At 41.5% G+C, this 21,644-nt stretch overlaps 1 protein-coding gene and 1 pseudogene across 11 annotated transcripts in view; both read left to right on the forward strand.

Moving 5' to 3' along the window:
- Positions 1 to 21,644, forward strand: part of MAGI2 (membrane associated guanylate kinase, WW and PDZ domain containing 2) — a 2,464,469-nt gene that overhangs the window by 1,706,396 nt on the left and 736,429 nt on the right. The window lies entirely within an intron of this gene.
- Positions 12,648 to 14,053, forward strand: LOC146856041 (methanethiol oxidase pseudogene; annotated as a pseudogene).

The raw sequence follows: 21,644 nt of genomic DNA on the forward strand, positions 1-21,644 counted from the left end.
TCAATCATGGAGGAACCAAATGGCATTACATTTTAGACACAGAGCACATGCACTTTAACTGTGGTCAGCAGGAAAAAGTGCACAGCATTTTAAAACCAGCATAACGAAGTCAAAAACAGAGACGGAAGAAGGCAAAGGGTTTGGGGTAACCCTACAAAAAGGGTAATGTCCAACATATATTTATGTCTGTGTGAGTACAGGTTTGCTTTATTTAACTCCACATGTATCTTAAGAATATAAATCTTCAAGGTACGAAAAAGTCTGTTAAGAATGGTAGCTCTAAAACTAAAATTCTAGGATGCGAGCACTCCTATGGACAAAATCTGGGAGTTCTATGGTAGATAAATTGTAGGTCTCAAAAGGTTCCACTATGGTGGAACTGGCTGAGTATCCACCATGGGAAACACTGCAGTTCCCCATCCACTTGTAAATAAAACAGAGGAACTGTGAGATTTGAGGGGCAATAGAACTATTGACTTATGAAGGACCCTCCATACCACAAAGCTCCAAATAACCCACTTGGCTCTTCTGGTGTATGTCAATATATTTGGCCAAGTAGAGGCCTGTCTCCATTTCCTTACTCTGTACTCTGAAGACAGTTCAACTTCACAGCTAGAGAGAATACTTGTGCACAGTTTTTAGGTTGAGCTTTCGAGACCTCTTGTATATACTTCAGCCTTACTTGCCTCAGCGCTCTTTAAGATCTTCTACCCAGTTCCTGATCCTGATCCCAAGGGTCAGGCTCTCACGGGTAGGAGGAAGATCATTTCAGGTTATTGCATCCCGACTCTGGAATAACCTCCCTCTTTTGCTGCGGTGGAGTCCGGACCTTTTGACTTTTAGACGGAACCTGAAGACGTGGCTTTTCCAGCTATAGTCTTTTCTTGTACGGTGGCCGGGGGCGTTTGTTTGTCAGTTGTTGGTGGTCCTTTCGTAGCACCGGGACACTCCTTGGAGTAGCCGCGCGCTCTACAAATCACAGATAACATAAAATAACATATGTTTATGTACTTTGTTGGCTCTGGAGTTCAGCCCTAGGACGTGTCTGCTTCCACTTAGGGACTTCTTTTTTTGTTCAACTGCCTCCATTTAACTGTCTTGATAGAAAACGACCAGTAGAGATCAGTAAAATACCAGAATTACTTTCTGCTTGTTCAACTGCCTCTATTTAACTGTTTTGATAGAAAACGACCAGTAGAGGTCAGTAAAATACCAGAATTGCTTTCTGCTGAGGGACTTTCTTTTTTAAATTTTTCTGTCCACTGCCTCTATTTAACTTTCTTGATAGAAAACAACCAGCAGAGGTCAGTAAAACACCAGAACCACTTCAGCATTCTCTATATTCCAGTCCATAGAAATTGGCTTCCACGAGCACCCGTAGACAATAATATTTTTTTCAAATCTTGTATTTTCAGTGATATGACCACCGAAGGCCCTGATTTTATATTAAACCAGAGCTTTGGACTATACCATTACCCGTTGAAAGGCAATATTTGTCTCCATGTGTTCCCATACCTGGCGTGTCTCGCAGTTTGGTGCTTACTTTTCCTCCATGTTAAAGTACAGTAGATGTTTCAGCACCCAGGCTAATGTGCTGCTTAGCTAAATACATATAAGGTCCCAACGGCGAGACCAATTGCATTGCAAATGCTTGTTAGGATTACCTTCTGCCTTGAAGAGTCTTTGAGGAGCCAAGTCACCAGAGGGTCCAACCATCCATTCTTTGTTTATCTTCACTGACACTTTACAGGAGTGCCTTGTGCATATTCTTTGCGAATATCACCTCCTCCACAGTATGTGTTGTGATTGGCACTTGACGTCACCAGCAGAAGCCTCGGGTATCCCAAGTGGCGACAAGAGGCATTTGTAGTCGCCACACAATTCCAAACCTCAACTTTGCAAGTCAGTTTCTTTCAGCCATTTTGCTGTATTTAGTTACACATTTACATCTGGTACAACATATATATGACCCAGCTTTTTTGACATTACTTACCACTCTGTGAAGGGAAATACAGTATTTGCTTGATAATTCCCACATTAAATAAAAACATCCTTTCCCCTGGCTAGGAATAGTTAGTTGTGCATGGCAATGGTCTAATTCCATCCTGCCAGCAGCACCTCAAAGATGAAGTTGTGTAAGCTGTAAGTAGTCTTATTTCTTTTCAACCCTAGGATTGCAAAAACCACATATTCTAAATGTATCCGAGATAAAGCTGTTTACCTATGCACGACTTCCTTCCGTGTGTCTATATTATATTTAAGCTACCAAAAAATTGCACACTAGATAAAAAATCGGTATTTTTTTATCATTTCACATGCGCCTACTGTTATCTTGATCTCCTTTTCAGTGGCCAATATCTGCATCATATCACCCTTTGTTGTCCTGCTTTCTGATATCGGTCTTTCTTCGCCTCCACAGTCATGGAATGAATTGAATCTACCATCTCCAGCTGCTCGGGCCGTCCTTCTGTAATCTAATTTTCACTCGCTAATGTGCAGCCACCGAGGCCTCTGACAGCCTGATCCCCGGCTCTTTGCTTTTAGTCATTTTTCCACTGACTAATTCCTCTCCCTTTTAAGGCCAGGCCTGGGGTGCCCACGAGGGTCAGCGGGGCAGAATGAATGCTTTCTCAACATGGAGGCTGCGCGTGGCGTCCTTCTCCCAGCCCTGTCCGTCCCTGTGGGTGTGTGCGTGGAGAGAGTGCAACATTGTTCACAAACGGCTCCGCTGGGAATGTCAGATGCTACAACAACTGTGCTTTAGATGTAACAAAAAAAAGATTAATTGTACATAATATCCCCTGTTCGCAAAACATTTGACGTATACAATGAACAATTTAAATCTTCTTTCACAAAGCACAGTATTTTCACCATTTATTTAAATACAAAAGTGCAAAATAAAGAGCATTATTTCTGAGTCAATTCTCATTCCATATATTATTTCACAGCAGAGCATTACATGGTGTCGAGTGTATTGTATCTAATTACTGCCTATTTTAAAATGTCTCAATTTAAAATGTATATAAATTGCGGCAATTATAAAAACTTTAAAAATATTTATTCTATATTACAGATCGTATTTATGATCTAGAATGCATGGCCTTCGCAGCGCATGTATTGTATGCCATGATGATTCATGATGTAGTATGTAAGTTCTTCTGCATATTTAATTTTGTTGCTTCCAAAAGAATTATGGGGCATATCAGCAAGGGCCGGCAATAATTATCGCTCAGTGCTCTTAGCGTGTGGATGATTATCGCCGGCTAGCGTGGATTTTTATCGCTGTGATAGCGTGCTATTTGCAACGGTTATCTCAAAAGCAATAAAAATCCTGGCGCTAACTGCCTAACGTGAGATTATCACTGGAATCACAGCGATAATCTCACGAAATGTGACGTTAGCTTGTTGATAGGGCCTCACAAACTTAGCCATGATATCCACCTTCCATAGGATATCAAGGCTAAGTCAGTCCTGAAGAAGGCGTATGAAAGTAGCGATAACAGGGGTTATCGCTACTTTTCTTGCCGCTATGCTTCATAGCGTGGGGCTTGATGATAGGAGAAATGTTGCTTAGCGACATTTCTCCTGTCATGTCAGGTCAGGAACGCACACTTTGCATCTCATTAGAGATGCAAAGCTGGGCGTTAAGAATTTGTGCGCTAATGCAAGGTTTCACGCATTAGCGTGACCTTGCTAATTAGGTGATAAAATTATCGCCGCTTTTGGGCCGAAATCGGCCGCAAAAGTGGCGATAATTTTCTATCGCCGCCTTGTAAATATGCCCCTATCTTTTCATATTTCAGGAACTATTATTATCTACGCTCTTTCTTTCCATTAGGCATAAATGCTAAATTGTCTGATCCATAAATTTGCTATACCCTGAAAGAAACTTCACAAGTACGGATGTGCGAACTTGTGCGTTCCAGCTTTTGCTCACACCGTGTAAGTGTGATCAAAAATTCACTACTTTGATGGGTTTTGCAAACTTTGCATTTAATTAAACTAGTTTGTGACAAATGCTTCAGAAACAAGTGTCCAGTTCTGTCCTAGCACAGGACTGCCAGAGAAACGCAATTTACTTGGTAAAGAAGCAGCAATTGATTGATAGTAATGCGTTGATGGTTTTGCTGTCTGATGGTTTTTCGGGAACATTTTAACTGCGCACGGTGGATATGAACTTATAATATGCTGCAGAGAAAATATGGGGGCATATTATCAAGCCAGGCGATAAAATTATTGCCGCTTTAGCGGCAGAAAACTGCCGCTAAAACGGCGATAATACTCTATGGAATTCAGATTGAAGCCCATGTTAGACGTCCTTCACGTTTAACATGGGCTTCAATTGGAATTCCATAGAGCATATTATCAAGCCCATTATCGTCGTTGTAGCTGCAGTTGTCTGCCGCTAAAGCGGCGATCATTTTATCGCCTGGCTTGATAATATGCCCCATAGTTGCCAAAAAAGGTCTTTACAACAGCGGTGTTTGCATAGTTTTATCACGGCATATAGTTACAATGATCATGTGTCGCGAACTTTAATCTGAAAATCACTGGGTAGATTTATATGGGTGCAAAAAACATATTCCCAGTATTTGCTCATCAGTACATTCTAGTTTCCAGAAATGGGACGAGCACTTGGGAGCACATTTAGAATGTCTCATACAATATAACTTCAGTCTACTAAAAGTATGCAGCGCAACCTAACAGTGGCAACTGCAATTGACCAAAGGGAACGACCCCTGGAGCTGTGCGGCATATAAAGGGGAACATCCAACCCGGCCGGATGTGACTTCACTGAAGGGGTTTTTGACTTTTTTCTCCAAACGCGTCCACTCCCTGCACAAGCCCTGGCCATCCCACAGAAGAGACAATTGATGGAAGAGTGTTTAACCTAGCAGGGGAATGTTGCCCTAAACTTCTGCCTGTCAATTGTCGCCATGCGTGTGACGCAGCCAGCTTCAGATCTTCGTGAGAAGACAGGTGTAACTTAGATGATGATCAAAGTGGTGGGCAGGAGGATGCAGCGGCGAAGGAAGGGGGTGCGGGCCGCCCCGGGTGTTATCACTGAGGGGGAGTGGGGTGACAAAATGGCAAAAATATGTGTTTTTAAAATAAAAATAAAAATGTGGGCCTCACAACACTTTTTGGGGAAAAAATAATATAATTTAAAGCGAGTGGTGCGCAGCAAAGAAAAAAACAGAAAGGCAAAGCTTTAAGTATCTTATTTTTCCTTATTTTAATACTTACAATGTGGGTGGGGTTTAACAAGAAATGTTCCGCACCTTGCACCACCTGACCTTGCAATGCCACTGGGGGGATGTTAGAGGTACTGCTCGGCCCCACATTGCACACACAGCTCCCTTATGTAAAATAACATGATCACTGTAACGGCATCACCCCTGAAACCACGATGTAGCTATTGATATACCGTGGTTAGATAAACCTAAGTGATGAACATAAATCGCAGGCAACGGAATAGAAGTGCAAAACTAAGGTCGCCGGATGGCTCTATGTTATCAGTGACACCTGCTCCAATTCTTGGCTTTCCTTTTAAAATTCTTTTTTTTTCAGTTGAATTGTTTCAGTTGTCTTGAACTAGAAATAAAACTCCCAGAATGCAATTGGTTATTAAACAAAAGCCCAGGACTTAAAAATAGCGTCTCAGTCATCTTGTAACTTTAACAAAAAACCTGTAACCTTTCTGTTACCTCCTTGTTACAATGGATAGCCAGCCAAAAATGTTGACTTTTGTACCCGTGTATATTGCATTGCGCTAGGAGAGAACAGAACATTCCTGCCACACATCTAGAAGAGCAAATCCCATGCAGGACACAGTTGTCAACATTTGCTGTGGTTTCTCAAATACGGGGTGAAATTGCTGCAAAGCCACTGAGGAAGTCAACAGTGCAAAAAATGTACCATGACACATTGGTGCAGCAGCGCCAAGGCCCTCATTGCGAGTGCCTCGGTTAATTGCGTTATATGTGGTAACTCCTGCTAGTCCCCATTATCGGGGACAAGCTGGATTTTTTCAAGTCCAATAAATGTTGACTCAAATATTAGGTGACTCGTAATGAAGGTCAAAAGCTACTGAGGAGATCCCCCATACGCCCTGTACGATGGGCTATGTAATTGTTTACTGTAAGATTTACAGAGTACAGACCTTGACAAAGCTGTGGGTTCTTCAAAAAGCAAATCATTTCATATTAAAAGCAGATGTAAGACCCACAAATGATCAAATATATAAAACTAGAGCACAAGCTTAGTAACTAAATGTGCTTCAAGCAATAGTGAAGTCGCAAAAATGACATGAGTGCTTGACGTAAGGTCAGTAATGTCAAGTTTCTCTAAATGCAATCAGCCACTGTCACAATGGCCAAAGAGGCTCTTCAGCCTCCTGCTGTATTGTCTATGATTATACTTCAGGGGCAAGAACATTGTTCTGGACATTGATGTTCTAGGCATGGACTTCCCTGTGAAGTAATTAGAGGTTGCAATTTCTAGCATAATGTTACCGCTATCAACCATGATGATTGGTGGTATGCAAACCTTAGGCTATAGCTGATGACGTGGGTCCCTTGCTCACTTTGCCACTGGATTAAAGCTCGCCTGGCTGATGAGGGTTGTTAGCCCGAAACCGGTCCCAGGATGTTTGCTTCCAGTCCAGGGAAGACCTGGCTTGGCAGTTCGGGCTGGACTGTTCCCATGAGGGTCAAGACTGATTTGCATATAGCTGTGTCTGAACTGGGGTGGCAAAGTGGGCTAAAGATTATGATGGATTCAACCCAGATATGTGCTGGGGTGAGTGTTTGAAAAGGTTCAGCACTCCGTCCATCATCTCCTTGTGTTTGCTATAGCTGATGTACACAATGCACTTTTCATAATTATGTCTTTACGGTTCACTGGCTTTAGTAGCTGCTGGTTATTTTGCCTGTTATTAATTACCCCTCATTACCATTCTGCGGATTCACACTTCCAGCAAAGATGTCTTCAAAAAGAACCAGGCTTGTCTTTGAGTTAAAATGGCAATTGATAATTTCGAGACGAGCTAACTGTTGATGTAATGATGTGATTTCCACTAGCTATGATTTTATTGAAACAACTGCACTGAGTGTGAAGCCAGGACACTGTGCCTTGGCAGCGCACAGGGGCGAGGCATGTGACAAATGAGATGCTGAGATGCTCCCAGAACCTCCTCACGCGAATCTCATCACAAGGATCTTTGGGGCGCTGGTCAAGACATATTTTGGGGGGCTTCTTTTGGGAATAATTTTGAATTTGTTTACCCCGTATCTATTAATTCAAGACTGCATGATGTCAAATGAACTTTCATAAATGGACTCACTGAAAAATAGTTGAAATATGCCTAGCCTAGGGCCCCAAACATATTTATGACGACCCAGTGTGCATAGAGCCCGAGTCAGAAGAAGAAGTCGGCAGAGAGAAGGAGAACGGATGAAATACAGAAATAGACAGAGGTGATATATAGAGAAAGTTGCCATTCCCAAGGGGGGCCCTTGGAAGGTGGGGTCCTTGGGCCTGGTGCCCTAAAACACTGCTGACTCTGATTGTTAAAATACCCACAAAAAGAGGAAAAGGAGGAAGAGGTAGGTGTATAAGAGAAAACCTGGACTGGGGTGCCTGGAAGCTGTCGCCAGTGTTAAAACACGCTGATGTGAATTCTATCAGAATGTTGGTGGGTATATCTGGGCAAGGTTTCCAGTTAGGGTCAGTGACTTGGGCGCCCTCTAGGGGTGATTCGGATGCAATTCCACCTTTAGATGCTTTCGGTTCATAATTCAGTATTGGTGCCATTCCTTTATCGTACTTTATCCTGACACCTATGCTTGTTATGTTTTTGGCAGTAAGCCTAGTTGCCCTTACTGATTTGGACATTTACTACTTTTTCTTCAAAGAATGAAACTAAATTGGAAAGCATTGCAATTGAAAAGCACATCACTTTGATTGCTAACAGTCCATTTGCAGTTGTTTTCCTACTGCAAACACTAACGATATTAATTGCCACTTGGCATGGCATGGAGAGACACTCTTTTCGATATAAAGCTACTCACATTACAAAAATGCTGTTCCTCGTGACATTATACTGATATTTAGTATTTTCACCTTCCAGGCTGTTAGATTTTATTATTTTTTGCACACTTGTGTGAATCCGGAAAAACTGAATGAGGGAAGTGGCCGGCTAGTTATGCACTTTCGATGAGGAAATGCACACACAATATAGTGTGATAAGCCCAAAAATAGGGCTAGGGATATAGGGGCCAGTTTGTCTTTTTTTGGGGGTTGTTAGATTTTATCTCCTGCGAGTATTTAATTGAAACAAGGTGGGAGCGGCTGAAAGAAGTGCCAAGCATTTGGGGAGAGAATAAAAGAGGCAAGGGAAAGACAGGTGAGTTCCTATGCAAACAGTATTCGAGTGCCAGAGGAGCGATGTGGGCAGGAACTGCACATATTGTACACCCTGGCACTGCTGGAATACTACATCAGCAAGATTTATTGAGTCTCACTTAGGCAAGACAGGCACCAGATCGAAATTTGAACTAAGGAAGAGAGCCCCGGAAAAATGCAGCATTGTAAACGAGGGATGCACTTGACTCTGTGCAGACCAAAGCACAGGGCCCACAGCCAAGCACATATACCCCCATGCTTGATCCGCTTCACCACAACCTCAGTTGTGCCATACTGGGTGAGTTTGTGCCACCACTAATACTTTTGACTGAATTGAACCAATTCAGGAAAGCCCGACAAATGAGTATTTTGTAAGTTCAGATTTTTTGTAAAGTATGTGAATAAGGCCATTTTTATATTTTACTGACATCTGGCTTTAAGATGCAGCCTGTTGACTTTAGGGATCAACTCATCCTGCGAGGATGTGAAATTATGACTATTAATCAAAAAGAGTATGCTGGGTCATAGGCCGGTACGCTGGGTCATAGGCCGGTACGCTGGGTCATAGGCCGGTACGCTGGGTCATAGGCCGGTATGCTGGGTCATAGGCCGGTACGCTGGGTCATAGGCCGTCCTTTAGATAGCAGAAAAGCATGCAGTGCATTTGAAAATCATCACAGCACTAGAAGCCTCTGATTTATTTATAAATACGACTGGCCCATTTGTTGTCATTTAAGATCCATTAGGCCACTCTAATGCTTATTGACAGCACTTTTCAAGCACTTTCAAAATTGTGTTCCACTGTTATTGGAGACTTCTCTGTGTGCAATTTAGCTACTAATGGAGAATCCGTTTTTATGTTAATCCTGCAGGTAAAAGTAAATACATCCCATACAAACAATCAATCACATGATATACTACCAGAATATCTGATTTAAAAATACAGTGCCACAAAAATATTGTAGTCAAAATATAGACTTTTGCAATGTCTTCAAAGTTAGTCAATATAGCTAGGTATAGACGCACTATTATTTACTACATTGATAAGATATTGATTTTCAAGATTGTTGATGGGGCGCATATTGCCTCTATTATCAACACCAATTTAGACAAAAGTATAGTGCCAATCAAACTGGCCTTAATTAGAACGCTAATAAAAAAACATCTACCCACATACTCTGATAAATTTATACCGATTTTATGACTAATGGTTATCGATATGATCCTTGAGAAAGTAATCTCTATTTAAATTGAAGCCTACATGGACAAAAATGCATTTTAGATGACATTTATGGTTTCATCCCGTAATACAAATAGAAGGGGGGACCGGGAGCGTTATTAGAGAGAGGTCCAGTACCCGTGCTCCCTCAGACTACAGTGTATGTACTAAGAGGGTAACTGTTCCTAAAAAACAAAAATCTAATGACTAGATCTGTGTGTCTGGTAAATCAGGTCGGGTGAAGAGTGGATGTGGGGAATTTCTCCTTTATAATATAGTGCCCTCACACACCCTTTCGAGTGTCATGCTTCATCATCGGGCGTTGCTCCTCGTGGGGGTGGCGCTGCAGTCCCTCACGGGCCCCGCGAGAGGGCTCTTTATCGGAGATCTTTTATGGAGACGCTGCAGTTGTGCATGCGGGTGTGTGGGCCTATAAAAAGGGAGGTGAGTGAGTGCGTTAAAAAATGCTATGTGGAGCCCAGAACCTAAGTTTTTATTCACGGCCCCGTGTAGCACCGATTAAAAATAATCCTGGAGCTCCTCTTTGGAAAAAATTAATGAGGGCTGGTGTGTAGATAACTGCTGCTCTCAGGATAAGTGAGTGGGAATCCTACGAATATAGGGTCAACATGTTTCGCGCATTAAAGCTGGTCCTTAAGGGATCCGTTTGTGCTTCGTCAGGACCGAGTATAAGGTGTGAGAAAAGATATATATACAAAAGAAGATGTTCTGAAGACAAGGTTCCAGGGAAGTGCAGTACTGTGAAACTAAGATACCTTATTATTACAGGGAAAAAAAGCATCCTCGTGCTGATAGGAACTCCTTCTTTTAGGAACCTATACCCAACCCTTCAAGTACAGGGAATGGGCTCCGTCGGCGCCTCGGAGTTGGCAACCAGAGAAAAAGTGCTCGATTGACCAAGGTATGGAAACCTACCCCTCCTCCGTGGTGCGCCGGGATTTATGGTTTCATGCCATGCACTGAACTCATATCGCTGTGCTGGATTTTGTAGACAATATTTTGAAGGCTATGGGGCAAGGAGGTAGGGGCTTTTGTTATATGGACAAAAAATTGAGTTTTAAATAGCAGGATACTGAAATATCTGAAACAAATATTGTGATGAAAACATATCGCTATGCAGGAATATCGTTGTCAAGAATATGGATTTTTTAGGTACTATCGATGTAAGGAATATTGTTATTGTTAATCTCGTTTTCAATAATATAATTCTAAAACATTGTTTTAAATTATATTAATGTGTTTTTGTTCACATATCAATTTCAAATGTTAAGTCTAATTGGTCGCACACTGCTCCACCTACCAAGCGTGTTCCCCCAATGAATGTGGTCCCTGAGGTCAGCGTCGGCGGGTACGCCTATGCCCGAGTCATGAATGCAAGTATGAGTGGCGTGTGCCATCCCTGGACACGTGTTTCGAGGTAGTTGCCTCTCGTCAGCAGGGAGTAGGAAAAAGTGTGTGGGGTTGCTGTGTAAGCTGCTAAAATCGTTATCAGGTAAATACCTCTCGTAGCGCGCAGGTGCGTAACCAAGAGCCCGTCGACTCCACCGGCTCAAGGGAGCCTGAATATAAAGTTAAGTCTTATTGGTCGCACACTGCTCCACCTACCAAGCGTGTTCCCCCAATGAATGTGGTCCCTGAGGTCAGCGTCAGTGGCTTTCTGAGCCGGGGAGTCGACGGACTCAGGTTACGCACCTGCGTTGCTACGAGAGGTACTAGACCTGATAATGATTTTAGCAGCTTACATTGCAACCCTACACTCTTTCCTACTCCCTGCTGACGAGAGGCAACTACCTCGAAACACGTGTCCAGGGATGGCTAACGCTATTCACACTTGCACTCACGACACGAGCATAGGTGTATCCGCCGACGCTAACTACAGGGACCACAGTTCTTTGGGGTAACACGCAGGTAGGTCAGCAGTGTGCGACCATTTTGTTGTAACTATTTAGTGGCTCTCTGAGCCGGGGAGTCGACGGACTCAGGTTACGCACCTGCGTTGCTACGAGAGGTACTAGACCTGATAATGATTTTAGCAGCTTACATTGCAACCCTACACTCTTTCCTACTCCCTGCTGACGAGAGGCAACTACCTCGAAACACGTGTCCAGGGATGGCTAACGCTATTCACACTTGCACTCACGACACGAGCATAGGTGTATCCGCCGACGCTAACTACAGGGACCACAGTTCTTTGGGGTAACACGCAGGTAGGTCAGCAGTGTGCGACCATTTTGTTGTAATCAATTTCAAATGTTGTTTGTATAATTGTTAATAATATTTTAAATAGAGTTTGTATTCTAAGTGATTTATAATTTATAATTTAATTGCTAATAGTAGTTTATAGTGTTGTAGCTGATTGCTAGATTAGTAGGGGTATAGGGTGGGAAGTTAATTAAATACTGATTAACAATTCATTATTAATGTATTATTCAATATTTAATACATTATTAATTATTTATTTTTTTGTAATAATTATATGTTTTAGTTTTATATCAGGTGTGGGCTGCTGGGTTTCTACAGGTACAGGGAGGGAATACATTTATTATTATTTAATTAATTAATATGCAACTTGTGTAATAATATTTTTGTATTATATTTTAGGTGAGGGCTGTTGGGTTTGTAGGGATATAGGATGGGAAGTTAATTAAGTAATAATTAATTATCAGTTATATATTATTAATGAATTAATTGATAATTACTTGTGTTCATTATATAGTACTGATTTATTTTAGTTATACTTTAGTTGAGGGTTGCTATATTTGTGGGAGTATAGGGTGGGATGTTAATTAAGTAATACATTAACAAATACTTATCAATTGTTAATTAATTAGTTAATTATCAATAATGTAAATTGTGTTATACTTATTTATTTGAGCTATAGTTTAAGTGTGGGCTGCTAGGTTTGTGGGGGTATAGTGTGAAAAGTTAATTAAACAATAAATATGTTAAAAAAATGTAATAGGGTCCCTTCCAGGAAGTAAAATGTGATGTGCGTTCCAAGTGTGCAGCATGTGGTCCTGGTTACAAGACTCCCCTGGATTCCCTGAAAGCTCCCCGGGAGGATTTGATCTATATGTCTTGCATCTACCGCAACACTGGCATCAACAAGCCAGACTATCTGTCCACAGTAGATGTAGATCCAAATCTCCAACCTACAGCCAGATCATCCACCGCTTGCCAATGCCCAACATGCTCGATGAGCTCCACCATCTTGGCTGGAATGCCTGCAGCAGTTGCTATGGTGACCCCATCAAGAAGCGGGGCCGCCTGGTCTTGCTCAGCTTGATCTCGTCACAGATTTACATCGTGGATGTGGGGACAGATCCACGGTCTCCCAGAGTGCACAAGGCAGTCGAACCTATTGGTGTCTACTTCAAGAGCAACCTGGCAAACCTAAATTCAACACTGTCTGGGCAGTGGTGAGGTCATGATCAGATCCGTGGGAGCTCCATCTGGCAATGCCAAAGGTGGGTTTGTCTTGCTGGATGTAGAGACCTTTGAGGTAAAGGGGGCATGGAAAAAGAAGGCCATGCTGCTCCCTTCGGTTATGACTTCTGGTACCAGCCCCGCCACAATGTAATGGTCAGCACCGAATGGGGGACTCCCAGGCTAATGTTCGACATCTTTAAATGGGAGGATGTGCCAGTGGGTCTTTATGGACACAGTATTAATGTGTGGGACTGGAACAAACACACCCGCATCCAGACACTCGACCTGGGTGAAGATGGATACATTCCAATGGAAATATGATTTCTTCACAACCCAGATGCAGCTGAGGGGTTTGTTGGGTGCTACCATGGCAGCTCGGTCTTTCGCTTCTACAAGACCAAGAAAGGCGACTGGGCCACTGAAAGAGTAATCAAAGTTATCAACAAGAAGGTGGAAGGATGGGCCCTGCCGGAAATGCCAGGCCTCATCTCCAGTATTGTGATCTATATGGACGACCGCTTCCTGTTCCTCAGCAACTGGCTGGATGGGGATGTGTGTCAGTACGATATAACCAACACCAGCAAGCCCAAGCTGGTGGGACAGGTCTGGATGGGGGCTGGTATTGCAAAAGGAGGACCAGTCACAGTGGTGCACGAGGAGGAACTTAAGTGCCAACGACATCTGCTCATACTGAAAGAAAAGAAGATTCAGGGGGGACCTCAGATGATCTAGCTCAGCTTTGATGGAAAGAGGCTGTACTGTACCACCTCCCTCTCCAGTGCCTGGGACAAGCAGTTCTATCCAAATTTGGTCAAGGAAGGGGCAGCAATGGTTCAGATTGACGTGGACACTGTGAAGGGTGGCCTGACCAGCAATGAAGATTTTCTCATAGATTCTGGGAAAGAGACAGACGGGCCCTGCCTAGCGCATGATATGCGCCTCTCTGGAGGAGACTTCTCTTCCGACATCTGGATATAGTGGGCAATAGTCTTGGAGGGCAGGCGGTTCAAGGGTGGTGGGGATAACTAGTTATACCTGATTATGGTATCTTTTTTGGGTCTCGCCTACAGATATCTGTTAGTTGTTTATGGTTAAAAGATCTCTTGTTGTTCAACAGACTTACTGTGATGATTAAAACACACTTTAGCATGCTGTGAACGGGGAGTTCCACCATGGGGAGCCGGTTTCGGGCCCAGGATCCTTCAACGAAGAGGAAGAAAAGATGTGACATGGATGGGTTGACTTCTGATTAATTTCGGATTCAAGTGGAGTTATTGAAATTACAGAGTACTCCTGAAGAAGCGCCCATACCCCACCCGAACTGTGGGACATATTTAGCAGAAAAAGAAAACATAGGCAGTGGTTTTCAATTTTCAGAGAGCTTGGGCTCATTTTTTACAACTTCGGCGTAATGTTCACTTTTTGGTTTATAAGTAGACTTCATGTGATCACGAAGCACTCTGGACCTAGCGACCAGATTATAATTTGGCAGCTGGAGTTGTATAGTCATCTTTTTTCTGCATTTTAATGATAGTTTGGCAAATTACTGTGCCAGGTTTTTCCCATCTTTCCAGAAAGCTTTAACCAAGATATACACTACATTGATCTTGTATATAACGCTTCCTGCAAACTGAATAGTCATTTGGCTCCGCAATAACCAGTATTAATCAAGCATTGTGACACTCATTTTGGCAACCTCAGAATGAGGAAAGTCTTAGTTTACACGCTTATGGCTCGAGCTTGTGAACTGCAGATTTCACTGCTCTTTCTTACCCACTTATGGTTCTAGGCAGTAATTGTTTATTTGCGGTCACACCCTCACCTTACTGACGTCTGAAAAAGATGTGACCGTACATAAATGATTATCTACCATATAAAATGGCTGGTAATTTGTAGGTTTTGCCTTACCATGCTCCGTGCCATAGGTAGACTTGCCGAACACTAGTTTAATAGTAAGAACCTCACAATATTAGCTACTTATTTGTCAGTGATTTTGTAATGATTTTCTTCTTTAAAATGATACAAGAAAAAACATTTTTGATAATGGAATAAAGTTTTTTGCGCCTAAAAAAATATGTAATAGATAACTAATAATGTTTATATTCAGAGTTTTATATTTGTTGTAAATTAATAGGGGTATTCAAATAAGTAATGTGTTTCTAGTGAAATACTTTCCCTAATATTGCCCAGACTGGAGTGGTTATAGTAAATTTAACCCCTTCTAAGAGTTCAACACTTTCCCTACTGTTGCACAGACTGGATGGGAATAGTAAATATAATCCCTCCGAAGTCCGACAATTTCCCTACTGTTGTACAGACTGGATAATAATGGCTAATTTCAGTAGACATGCAACAAAATGGTTTACATCCATTCTGACTAGCAGAGGTCAAGTCTCAACAATGACGAATTTCTACTGAACAAGATTGACAAGAACATTAAGGATGCCTCAGAGATCATTTCTTCGTTCCTGCTTATTTAATATATATATACCAGAGACCATTGATATGTATCATCAGAGGTTACAGTCTTCAATACAAGCATATGCCTGTGACACCCACATTTTTATTACGGTAGATGGGCATAACTTCAAGTTGGACATTGTTATCCCCTGTTTCTAGGAAAATCATCAGTTATGAATGCTCAATGGTTCTTCAGCTACATGGTAATAAAACTGAGATATGTATAATAGGAACCAATAATAAGCTTTATAGAGCTGATCATATGGAGTAAGCACCTTGTATACTTTATTTATTTATTTATTAAGGAGTTTTATATAGCGCTGACCAGACTCTAGAGTATCAGAGTGTTTTACAACAGTTATAATGCTGGAATCCCAAAATAAGGCATATGTATACATGTTGGTTCGGAAGTCCCAGCGTGTGGTGCAACATTGAAGCATGGACGTCCTGAGAACCTTGCAGAGTGCACGTTGTCTTGGGCGGAACCATTTTCAGAGGGGGGGAGCAGGGAGGGGCGTAGGGGCCCTTGGAGGAGGTAGAATCTGGTGACAAAGTGTTGAGGTGCTGCAGAATGCAGGCATGTGCCCTTCAGCGATGGTTAACTGTTCGGGAACCGTGACCAACACTGGAGGTCGGCTGGAGGCAGTAAAGCTGAGCCTCTATTATATTGAACAATATCACTGCTAGTACTGCGCTAAGTCTTCAAACTCTATTTCATTTAAGAGGACACATCTTGAAGATGAAACAAAAAGTGTCAAAGACTTGTCTTTTACTTGAATTAATCAGTATTTTAATAATTTTCTTTTAAAGGTGTTTGACCTTCCTATTGCCAAAGCAATTTTATTAGGGAATCACAATAAACAAAAAATGACATATAGTTTGTAATAGTTTCACCACACCATTCATTTGCTCACAACTTACATACTATTCTCGCATACCAACCAATCTTGTCCAGTCATACAATCACACAGGCTATTTGATCAGGAAATAAACACATAAAAAACATATTTTACAGTCTTTTCTGTTTGGACCACAGAAATAGAACATTAAAAAAACATGGATATCTATGAATGATTCTTGTTTAGAAAGTTGTGAAGTTCTTGTGGTCTTTACACAAGGTCTACACGTTTCTAGACCCTTGGTTAGCCGGGCCTCTCATCAGGACCTGTGGGGTGGAGAAGGAAAAGCCTATTTCAGTAAAAGAGGGGGGGCCCCTGAACCTCTTTGAGAGCAAAGTGCTAGATTCTGTATTAACAAAGTTACCTTGGTTTAAATGGAGACGAGCGTGTTGGAGAAAGAAGAAACCTGAGTGGAAAAAAGTGAAAAAGGAGGTGTAGTAGCATCCATTAAAGTCTCAATCATAAATGCAAGCTTAATATGAGAGATGGCTTACTCTTATCGTCAAGTTCTCGGTGTGGAAAAGGAAGGTGAACGATTTGGTAGGTTGAAGCAATCCTCGCTTTGATGCTAGGAACAGAGCATGAGAGCCTTTTAAGTATTTAGATGAAATACGTAGTGAAAGAAGACGTCATTGCTTTAAAAGGATTGAGTTGGTTACCTTAGTGTGCAGCCGATTGGGGGCGCGTCATTCCTGTGCGCTGTGTTTGGATCGAATTATCACCAGTTTGAATTCTCGTCTGAGCTAAAATGAATTATGACTTGGATTAGCTTTAGAGAACGTAACCTTGTCTCGTTAGTTCGAATGTGTAACAACGGGGCATACCTGAGTCTGTCGGTCGCTTTCGCCTACGTTTCCAGCCTCGCTAGTGCTGACGTGTGTTGCGTTGGCGTGCGTGGTTCTGTTTTAGTTGGTCTCGTGATTAAAATATAAAGGAAAGACTTATTTATAGCGTTAAAGACGCAACTTGGCCATGTTCGTGTTTGTCAAATTGACATCCTCCTCATCCAGTGGCAGTGAAGGGGAACTAGAAGATAGATACAAAAATAGTAACCAACGAGATAATCTACAACGACCACAACAACAAACCCCTTTTTTAGGGAGAGGCCAACAACAATCAAGAGGAAGAGTACGATTCAACACACAACCATGGGAGATGACAACCCGGCGACAGAATTACAAAAACTAGACACATCATTAGTCTATAATCTATCTAAAAGACCTCTAACCAAAGATGAACAAAGCATATTAGAGAAAGGACTATCTTTTGTTCCTGCAAAACATACGGATTTTGTAAGATTGAAAACGGAGACAATAGAATTCTGCAGAAAAATTAGACTAAAAACCTTCTTTTCGCTCAATCCACTCACAGAGTTTCAAGATGACACCGGTCTAAGGAAAAAATCTTCTTTCTGTCCACCTGCTAACAAAATCCCAAAAGAAGTAGTTATTTTTGAAAAAACTCTCCTTTCAGCTATAACAGAAATGGAAAACAACAGAAGATGGGTTAAATTTAATACAACAAAGCCTCAAATTGAAGCTCTTTCCAAACTTCAAAAAGACACCTCTATCATAATCAAACAGGCCGACAAAGGTGGCTCAATAGTCATCCTAGATAAAACAGACTATATAACGGAGGTGACCAGACAGCTGAATGACATTCAATGTTATAGGAGAATCAACAAAGATCCAACCCTTGAACTACAGAACATTTTATTTCCGATACTCACAAAAGGCTTAGAAGAAGGCTTCCTTTCAAAAAAAGAATTTGAATTTCTACAAAACAAAAATCCAAGGACACCTTTGTTCTACGTTCTCCCAAAGATTCATAAAAGTGAAACGTCACCGCCAGGCAGACCCATCATTTCCGGCTGTGACTCCTTGATGGAACCTATCTCAAAATTCGTTGACTATTTTTTGAAACCTTTCATGGCTGAAGTACCATCTTTCTTAGCAGATACAACAGACTTTATCAACAAATTGTCATCCATTAACTTTGTCCACGAGTCACACCACTTAGTAACACTTGACGTGGTTTCATTATATACACAGATACCTCAGGACGAAGGTCTCTCTGTTATTCAATCATACCTTGAAACAAGACAAAATCCCAAAGTTCCAACAGAATTCATCATGAAACTAGCCAGTTTCGCATTAAAAAAGAACTATTTCAATTTCAACGGTGAGTTCTATTTCCAAGTCAAAGGAGTAGCAATGGGTTGTCCCTTTGCACCAGAACTGGCGGTACTCTTTATGGCTAAATATGAAGAGAAGTTCATCTATAACGATAATCCCTTTACCCAGTACATCGGTAAATGGACCCGTTACATAGATGATGTGTTTATGACTTGGACTGGGTCTCTAGAGAACCTCAAAAAATTCCACGATTGGCTAAATAATCGAACTGCGGACATACAATTTACTTTAAACCACTCTCAGATCAAGATCGCATTCCTCGATGTAGAAATTTATCCATCAGACAATGGTTTAGCTACTACCTTGTTCAAAAAGACAACTGATCGAAACGAGACTCTACATTTCTCAAGTTACCACCCGAGAAACCTACGCGAAAATTTGCCTTATGGACAATTCCTGCGTATAAGACGAAACTGTCAATTTAAAGACGAATATATGTCCCATGCCACCACACTGTTCGAAAACTTGAAAAAAAGAGGATACCCCAAGTAACTCTTAAAAAGATCAATGAAAAGAGCATGGTGGACTCCAAGGGAAGAACTACTAAAAAAGACTGAGAGGCAACCACTAGAAAGGATTGTCTGCGTCTCTACATTTTGTCCTAATTCAAACCTTTTGAAAAAAGTCATCGTACAAAACTGGCATTTGATTAAAAATCTTGATGCCTCCTTCAAGCAAAATCCACTGTTTGCCTTTAAAAAAGACCGTAACATTGCTAACCAAATTGTGCGAGCAGCAATGCCAAAAAATAAACCAACTACTGTACGGGACTTTGTAGGACTCCAACCAATTCAAGGCCACCATAGATGCGGCACTTGCACCTGCTGTGATTCCACAGTAGAAGGAGACCTCTTTGAATACAACTCCATTTACTTGAAACACGAATCGTTCACCAATTGTAAAAGCAAATCTGTTGTATACGCAATATGTTGCCCTTGCAACCTCCTATATATAGGAAAAACCAGCCAAGAAATCAGAACCAGAGTGTCCCAACACAAATCCCGGATTAACAAAAATGTACTAACAGCTCCATTGGTCAATCATTGGAGAACTAAAAACCATCAAATTACTGATTTAAGATGGACAGTTATTGCCAAAGTAGTAAGAGACGCAAGAGGTGGCGATTTGGAACAGAAACTATCCAGGACAGAAGCAATGCTAATCCTTAAATTCAACACTGCCACTAGTGGACTCAACAAACTCTCTGAACTTTTTAAACTAAACTAAACCCCATCTTAGTCAACTGGAGACAAGCACCCATCAGAGGCCATTCATGAGTGAGTCATAGGACATAACTGGTTTTCCAACCACGTCAAATACTCTTCTGCCAACCACTGTACAATCTGCGGATACTTCGAATCTTCTCAACATTCACGATAGTCAACTTTTTTTCTCACGTCAGACATTTGTCTGACTTAACAAAGATTATCAATTTCATTTGCCAGTTACCACTCAGGTTTGAGCACGCTCACCTCTAAGCACTACACCAGATTTAAACAGCGTTCTGACTTACAGAATTCTTCATTCACTAACAATCTGCTGCAAATTAATCTTTTATTAAGGGAATGTTTGTCAATTTGACAAACACGAACATGGCCAAGTTGCGTCTTTAACGCTATAAAGAAGTCTTTCCTTTATGTTTTAATCACGAGACCAACTAAAACAGAACCACGCACGCCGACGCAACACACGTCAGCACTAGCGAGGCTGGAAACGTAGGCGAAAGCGACCGACAGACTCAGGTATGCCCCGTTGTTACACATTCGAACTAATGAGACAAGGTTACGTTCTCTAAAGCTAATCCAAGTCATAATTCATTTTAGCTCAGACGAGAATTCAAACTGGTGATAATTCGATCCAAACACAGCGCACAGGAATGACGCGCCCCCAATCAGCTGCACACCAAGGTAACCAACTCAATCCTTTTAAAGCAATGACGTCTTCTTTCACTACGTGTTTCATCTAAATACTTAAAAGGCTCTCATGCTCTGTTCCTAGCATCAAAGCGAGGATTACTTCAACCTACCAAATCGTTCACCTTCCTTTTCCACACCGAGAACCTGACGATAAGAGTAAGCCATCTCTCATATTAAGCTTGCATTTATGATTAAGACTTTAATGGATGCTACTACACCTCCTTTTTCACTTTTTTCCACTCAGGTTTCTTCTTTCTCCAACACGCTCGTCTCCATTTAAACCAAGGTAACTTTGTTAATACAGAATCTAGCACTTTGCTCTCAAAGAGGTTCAGGGGCCCCCCCTCTTTTACTGAAATAGGCTTTTCCTTCTCCACCCCACAGGTCCTGATGAGAGGCCCGGCTAACCAAGGTTCTCGAAATGCGTAGACCTTGTGTAAAGACCACAAGAACTTCACAACTTTCTAAACAAGAATCATTCATAGATATCCATGTTTTTTGAATGTTCTATTCCTGTGGTCCAAACAGAAAAGACTGTAAAATATGTTTTTTATGTGTTTATTTCCTGATCAAACAGCCTGTGTGATTGTATGACTGGACAAGATTGTTTGGTATGCGAGAATAGTATGTAAGTTGTGAGCAAATGAATGGTGTGGTGAAACTATTACAAACTATATGTCATTTTTTGTTTATTGTGATTCCCTAATAAAATTGCTTTGGCAATAGGAAGGTCAAACACCTTTAAAAGAAAATTATTAAAATACTGATTAATTCAAGTAAAAGACAAGTCTTTGACACTTTTTGTTTCATCTTCAAGATGTGTCCTCTTAAATGAAATAGAGTTTGAAGACTTAGTGCAGTACTAGCAGTGATATTGTTCAATATAACTGTTCGGGAAGGCACAGTTGAGGAAGAGGTCTTTTAGGAGTTTTTCTAATGTCTGCTGGGATGAAGTTCCAGATTTTGGGTACGTTTCCAGCGAAGGCTCGTGCAGCGTTTTTTTGTTTGCTTGTTTTCATAGGGATGAGCAGTAGGGAGTTGGAGCTCCTGAGGATCCTTGTATGGCCGGCCTTTTTGAGTTTGGAGGCCAGGTATTCAA

Source organism: Triturus cristatus, chromosome 4_1 (genome assembly GCF_964204655.1).
Source record: "Triturus cristatus chromosome 4_1, aTriCri1.1, whole genome shotgun sequence".
NCBI lineage: Eukaryota > Metazoa > Chordata > Amphibia > Caudata > Salamandridae > Triturus > Triturus cristatus.